Below are 6,000 nucleotides of genomic sequence, written 5' to 3' on the forward strand. Positions count from 1 at the left end.
CACACACAACGGTTCTTAACTCCAATGAACAGCCGAGAACCGCTGCACTCAGCGTGCTACGGCCGCTAGCCACAACGCCAGCAAACGTGCAGACATCTTGCTTCTTGTGCATATCACTTGGTATTTACCTGGCAGTGTCTCGCTGGAGGAAGCACTGTCTTTTACGAGAGAAAAATTAAATGGCACTTGCTGCGATCGAATACATGGCCTTTGTGTTCACACCACGACGCTCTAACCTACTCAGCTGACGACCTATGCAATGGGGCCACGTCAGCAGTCCAGTACCCGGTCCACCGGCTCATCCACCTTCGTTACTGCCCTGCCAGTCATTTAAACACGTATCTGTTTTCGTTGACTTTTGCTTTCTTGACGTTGGACCCAAAAAGCACAACACAAAGAAAACGTAAACGCCGTGAGAATAGCCAAGACTCAGCAAACGAAAGAATGTTCGGCTACCGGGAATCGAATCCGGGCCGCCTGGCTGAAAGCCATGTCTCCCAACAGCTTTCCATTCCTTCTGACCGCCGGGCAATCAGACTTGCAGGGCAAGCTCCGTAACCACTGCCGTCTCTAATAATATCTCTCGAACCTGTTTGCGCGTAATTGACTTGCTTTCCCGCACGAAGGAAATGGCCAGTTAAGGAATATTTAAAATTCATTGTCAGATGTGGGGTTCGAACCCACGCTCCCGTTCGGGAACCAGAGCTTAAATCTGGCGCCTTAGACCGCTCGGCCAATCTGACTTGTGAGCGCAAACGACCTGCTGCTGTCGTTCCTAGCAACATCTCCAGAGCCTTACTGCGAAATGTGCTTGTTTTTTCTTGTGTGAAGGAAATACGTTTTTTTAGAGTATTTTAGACGAGTTGTCAGATGTGAGGTTGCACCCCACCCTCACTTTCGGGAGCCAGAGCTTAAATATGGCGCCTGACACCGTTGTTTTCCGTCGCCTTCTGTCTTAAGTGGAACGAGCAGAACTCCAACTATCAATTTTTACATTGTCGCAGAGAAAACAACGAATGACAAGAAAAGGCCGTTCCCTAGCAACGGCTACGCTGTGCATTTCACCCTCAGGGGAAGCTAATGATATGCTCCAGGCGAGAATCAAACTAACCAACTTAACACTGTGATACGTACGCGCTTTCTACTTCTGTACTGGCACACATATGCTCAATCGTCTCTGGATCGTCAGTAAGTACGTCACATTACATATTTCTTTGATCACGCTGCTGTAAATTAAAGGGCAGTTTTTTCAATGGATGTCAGTTCTGCTTCTAGTTACGCTACATCGCCCTAGCAGCACCTACACACTGCGTTCAGATGTGCTCACCTCCGCCCTGGCGTAGAGCGCCTACAGCGTCATCGCCTTCGGCCTCTGGTGGCAGGAGGGTAGCCGACACATCGCGGCGTGAGTGAAACGCAGCGCAAGGCGGTGGTGGTGTAACGGTCAGCATGGTTGCTTCCCAAGCAGTTGATCCGGGTTCGACTCCCGGCCACCGCACGAAACGTAAATTTTTCTTCTAGGGATATTCCACGTAACGTAACGCGATCCTCGAACCTGAGAACTGTCGCGCTACGAATAGTTTTCCTTCGCCCCACGTCTCACTCCGTGTAGCCAGTGCGCTAGTCGCCGGATTTCGTTTCACAGCATCGTGTGTCTCCATGTGTCGACTTGTCTCGACTTTGCTCGGCTGACGCGAAAGCTGACGCTTGGAAACGGGCATATATGTAGAGGGCAGGCGCGAGAAACGACTGTGAGAGACCAAAAAACGACAAACACACGACAGAACCTTTCATTTTATTGTGGCCACAGATTCGCGCCTTAGTGTACCGAGAGGCAAGAGTGGCGTCAGCGTGCTGAACAGCATCATTAACGCTAAGCAGCAACGAAACCGAAGTAAAAAGGCAAAAGGAAAGAAGCCAAACGCAGGTCGAGCTCCCAGCTGGTCACCCACCCAACTACTAACCACACACAACGGTTCTTAACTCCAATGAACAGCCGAGAACCGCTGCACTCAGCGTGCTACGGCCGCTAGCCACAACGCCAGCAAACGTGCAGACATCTTGCTTCTTGTGCATATCACTTGGTATTTACCTGGCAGTGTCTCGCTGGAGGAAGCACTGTCTTTTACGAGAGAAAAATTAAATGGCACTTGCTGCGATCGAATACATGGCCTTTGTGTTCACACCACGACGCTCTAACCTACTCAGCTGACGACCTATGCAATGGGGCCACGTCAGCAGTCCAGTACCCGGTCCACCGGCTCATCCACCTTCGTTACTGCCCTGCCAGTCATTTAAACACGTATCTGTTTTCGTTGACTTTTGCTTTCTTGACGTTGGACCCAAAAAGCACAACACAAAGAAAACGTAAACGCCGTGAGAATAGCCAAGACTCAGCAAACGAAAGAATGTTCGGCTACCGGGAATCGAATCCGGGCCGCCTGGCTGAAAGCCATGTCTCCCAACAGCTTTCCATTCCTTCTGACCGCCGGGCAATCAGACTTGCAGGGCAAGCTCCGTAACCACTGCCGTCTCTAATAATATCTCTCGAACCTGTTTGCGCGTAATTGACTTGCTTTCCCGCACGAAGGAAATGGCCAGTTAAGGAATATTTAAAATTCATTGTCAGATGTGGGGTTCGAACCCACGCTCCCGTTCGGGAACCAGAGCTTAAATCTGGCGCCTTAGACCGCTCGGCCAATCTGACTTGTGAGCGCAAACGACCTGCTGCTGTCGTTCCTAGCAACATCTCCAGAGCCTTACTGCGAAATGTGCTTGTTTTTTCTTGTGTGAAGGAAATACGTTTTTTTAGAGTATTTTAGACGAGTTGTCAGATGTGAGGTTGCACCCCACCCTCACTTTCGGGAGCCAGAGCTTAAATATGGCGCCTGACACCGTTGTTTTCCGTCGCCTTCTGTCTTAAGTGGAACGAGCAGAACTCCAACTATCAATTTTTACATTGTCGCAGAGAAAACAACGAATGACAAGAAAAGGCCGTTCCCTAGCAACGGCTACGCTGTGCATTTCACCCTCAGGGGAAGCTAATGATATGCTCCAGGCGAGAATCAAACTAACCAACTTAACACTGTGATACGTACGCGCTTTCTACTTCTGTACTGGCACACATATGCTCAATCGTCTCTGGATCGTCAGTAAGTACGTCACATTACATATTTCTTTGATCACGCTGCTGTAAATTAAAGGGCAGTTTTTTCAATGGATGTCAGTTCTGCTTCTAGTTACGCTACATCGCCCTAGCAGCACCTACACACTGCGTTCAGATGTGCTCACCTCCGCCCTGGCGTAGAGCGCCTACAGCGTCATCGCCTTCGGCCTCTGGTGGCAGGAGGGTAGCCGACACATCGCGGCGTGAGTGAAACGCAGCGCAAGGCGGTGGTGGTGTAACGGTCAGCATGGTTGCTTCCCAAGCAGTTGATCCGGGTTCGACTCCCGGCCACCGCACGAAACGTAAATTTTTCTTCTAGGGATATTCCACGTAACGTAACGCGATCCTCGAACCTGAGAACTGTCGCGCTACGAATAGTTTTCCTTCGCCCCACGTCTCACTCCGTGTAGCCAGTGCGCTAGTCGCCGGATTTCGTTTCACAGCATCGTGTGTCTCCATGTGTCGACTTGTCTCGACTTTGCTCGGCTGACGCGAAAGCTGACGCTTGGAAACGGGCATATATGTAGAGGGCAGGCGCGAGAAACGACTGTGAGAGACCAAAAAACGACAAACACACGACAGAACCTTTCATTTTATTGTGGCCACAGATTCGCGCCTTAGTGTACCGAGAGGCAAGAGTGGCGTCAGCGTGCTGAACAGCATCATTAACGCTAAGCAGCAACGAAACCGAAGTAAAAAGGCAAAAGGAAAGAAGCCAAACGCAGGTCGAGCTCCCAGCTGGTCACCCACCCAACTACTAACCACACACAACGGTTCTTAACTCCAATGAACAGCCGAGAACCGCTGCACTCAGCGTGCTACGGCCGCTAGCCACAACGCCAGCAAACGTGCAGACATCTTGCTTCTTGTGCATATCACTTGGTATTTACCTGGCAGTGTCTCGCTGGAGGAAGCACTGTCTTTTACGAGAGAAAAATTAAATGGCACTTGCTGCGATCGAATACATGGCCTTTGTGTTCACACCACGACGCTCTAACCTACTCAGCTGACGACCTATGCAATGGGGCCACGTCAGCAGTCCAGTACCCGGTCCACCGGCTCATCCACCTTCGTTACTGCCCTGCCAGTCATTTAAACACGTATCTGTTTTCGTTGACTTTTGCTTTCTTGACGTTGGACCCAAAAAGCACAACACAAAGAAAACGTAAACGCCGTGAGAATAGCCAAGACTCAGCAAACGAAAGAATGTTCGGCTACCGGGAATCGAATCCGGGCCGCCTGGCTGAAAGCCATGTCTCCCAACAGCTTTCCATTCCTTCTGACCGCCGGGCAATCAGACTTGCAGGGCAAGCTCCGTAACCACTGCCGTCTCTAATAATATCTCTCGAACCTGTTTGCGCGTAATTGACTTGCTTTCCCGCACGAAGGAAATGGCCAGTTAAGGAATATTTAAAATTCATTGTCAGATGTGGGGTTCGAACCCACGCTCCCGTTCGGGAACCAGAGCTTAAATCTGGCGCCTTAGACCGCTCGGCCAATCTGACTTGTGAGCGCAAACGACCTGCTGCTGTCGTTCCTAGCAACATCTCCAGAGCCTTACTGCGAAATGTGCTTGTTTTTTTCTTGTGTGAAGGAAATACGTTTTTTTAGAGTATTTTAGACGAGTTGTCAGATGTGAGGTTGCACCCCACCCTCACTTTCGGGAGCCAGAGCTTAAATATGGCGCCTGACACCGTTGTTTTCCGTCGCCTTCTGTCTTAAGTGGAACGAGCAGAACTCCAACTATCAATTTTTACATTGTCGCAGAGAAAACAACGAATGACAAGAAAAGGCCGTTCCCTAGCAACGGCTACGCTGTGCATTTCACCCTCAGGGAAGCTAATGATATGCTCCAGGCGAGAATCAAACTAACCAACTTAACACTGTGATACGTACGCGCTTTCTACTTCTGTACTGGCACACATATGCTCAATCGTCTCTGGATCGTCAGTAAGTACGTCACATTACATATTTCTTTGATCACGCTGCTGTAAATTAAAGGGCAGTTTTTTCAATGGATGTCAGTTCTGCTTCTAGTTACGCTACATCGCCCTAGCAGCACCTACACACTGCGTTCAGATGTGCTCACCTCCGCCCTGGCGTAGAGCGCCTACAGCGTCATCGCCTTCGGCCTCTGGTGGCAGGAGGGTAGCCGACACATCGCGGCGTGAGTGAAACGCAGCGCAAGGCGGTGGTGGTGTAACGGTCAGCATGGTTGCTTCCCAAGCAGTTGATCCGGGTTCGACTCCCGGCCACCGCACGAAACGTAAATTTTTCTTCTAGGGATATTCCACGTAACGTAACGCGATCCTCGAACCTGAGAACTGTCGCGCTACGAATAGTTTTCCTTCGCCCCACGTCTCACTCCGTGTAGCCAGTGCGCTAGTCGCCGGATTTCGTTTCACAGCATCGTGTGTCTCCATGTGTCGACTTGTCTCGACTTTGCTCGGCTGACGCGAAAGCTGACGCTTGGAAACGGGCATATATGTAGAGGGCAGGCGCGAGAAACGACTGTGAGAGACCAAAAAACGACAAACACACGACAGAACCTTTCATTTTATTGTGGCCACAGATTCGCGCCTTAGTGTACCGAGAGGCAAGAGTGGCGTCAGCGTGCTGAACAGCATCATTAACGCTAAGCAGCAACGAAACCGAAGTAAAAAGGCAAAAGGAAAGAAGCCAAACGCAGGTCGAGCTCCCAGCTGGTCACCCACCCAACTACTAACCACACACAACGGTTCTTAACTCCAATGAACAGCCGAGAACCGCTGCACTCAGCGTGCTACGGCCGCTAGCCACAACGCCAGCAAACGTGCAGACATCTTGCTTCTTGT

General features: G+C 50.5%; 6 non-coding genes across 6 annotated transcripts; 3 read left to right on the forward strand and 3 right to left on the reverse strand.

Moving 5' to 3' along the window:
• Nucleotides 1–659: 659 nt before the first annotated feature.
• Trnal-uaa (transfer RNA leucine (anticodon UAA)) lies at nt 660–743 on the reverse strand. The gene has a single exon. It is a non-coding gene; the product is annotated as a tRNA-Leu (tRNA).
• A 683-nt stretch (nt 744–1,426) lies between these two features.
• Nucleotides 1,427–1,498, forward strand: Trnag-ccc (transfer RNA glycine (anticodon CCC)). The gene has a single exon. It is a non-coding gene; the product is annotated as a tRNA-Gly (tRNA).
• A 1,125-nt stretch (nt 1,499–2,623) lies between these two features.
• Trnal-uaa (transfer RNA leucine (anticodon UAA)) lies at nt 2,624–2,707 on the reverse strand. The gene has a single exon. It is a non-coding gene; the product is annotated as a tRNA-Leu (tRNA).
• A 683-nt stretch (nt 2,708–3,390) lies between these two features.
• Nucleotides 3,391–3,462, forward strand: Trnag-ccc (transfer RNA glycine (anticodon CCC)). The gene has a single exon. It is a non-coding gene; the product is annotated as a tRNA-Gly (tRNA).
• Nucleotides 3,463–4,587: 1,125 nt separating this feature from the next.
• Nucleotides 4,588–4,671, reverse strand: Trnal-uaa (transfer RNA leucine (anticodon UAA)). Its single transcript has one exon. It is a non-coding gene; the product is annotated as a tRNA-Leu (tRNA).
• A 683-nt stretch (nt 4,672–5,354) lies between these two features.
• Trnag-ccc (transfer RNA glycine (anticodon CCC)) lies at nt 5,355–5,426 on the forward strand. Its single transcript has one exon. It is a non-coding gene; the product is annotated as a tRNA-Gly (tRNA).
• The last annotated feature ends 574 nt before the right edge of the window (nt 5,427–6,000 follow it).

The sequence above is a fragment of the Schistocerca nitens genome, unplaced genomic scaffold (assembly GCF_023898315.1).
Source record: "Schistocerca nitens isolate TAMUIC-IGC-003100 unplaced genomic scaffold, iqSchNite1.1 HiC_scaffold_27, whole genome shotgun sequence".
Classification (NCBI taxonomy): Eukaryota; Metazoa; Arthropoda; class Insecta; order Orthoptera; family Acrididae; genus Schistocerca; species Schistocerca nitens.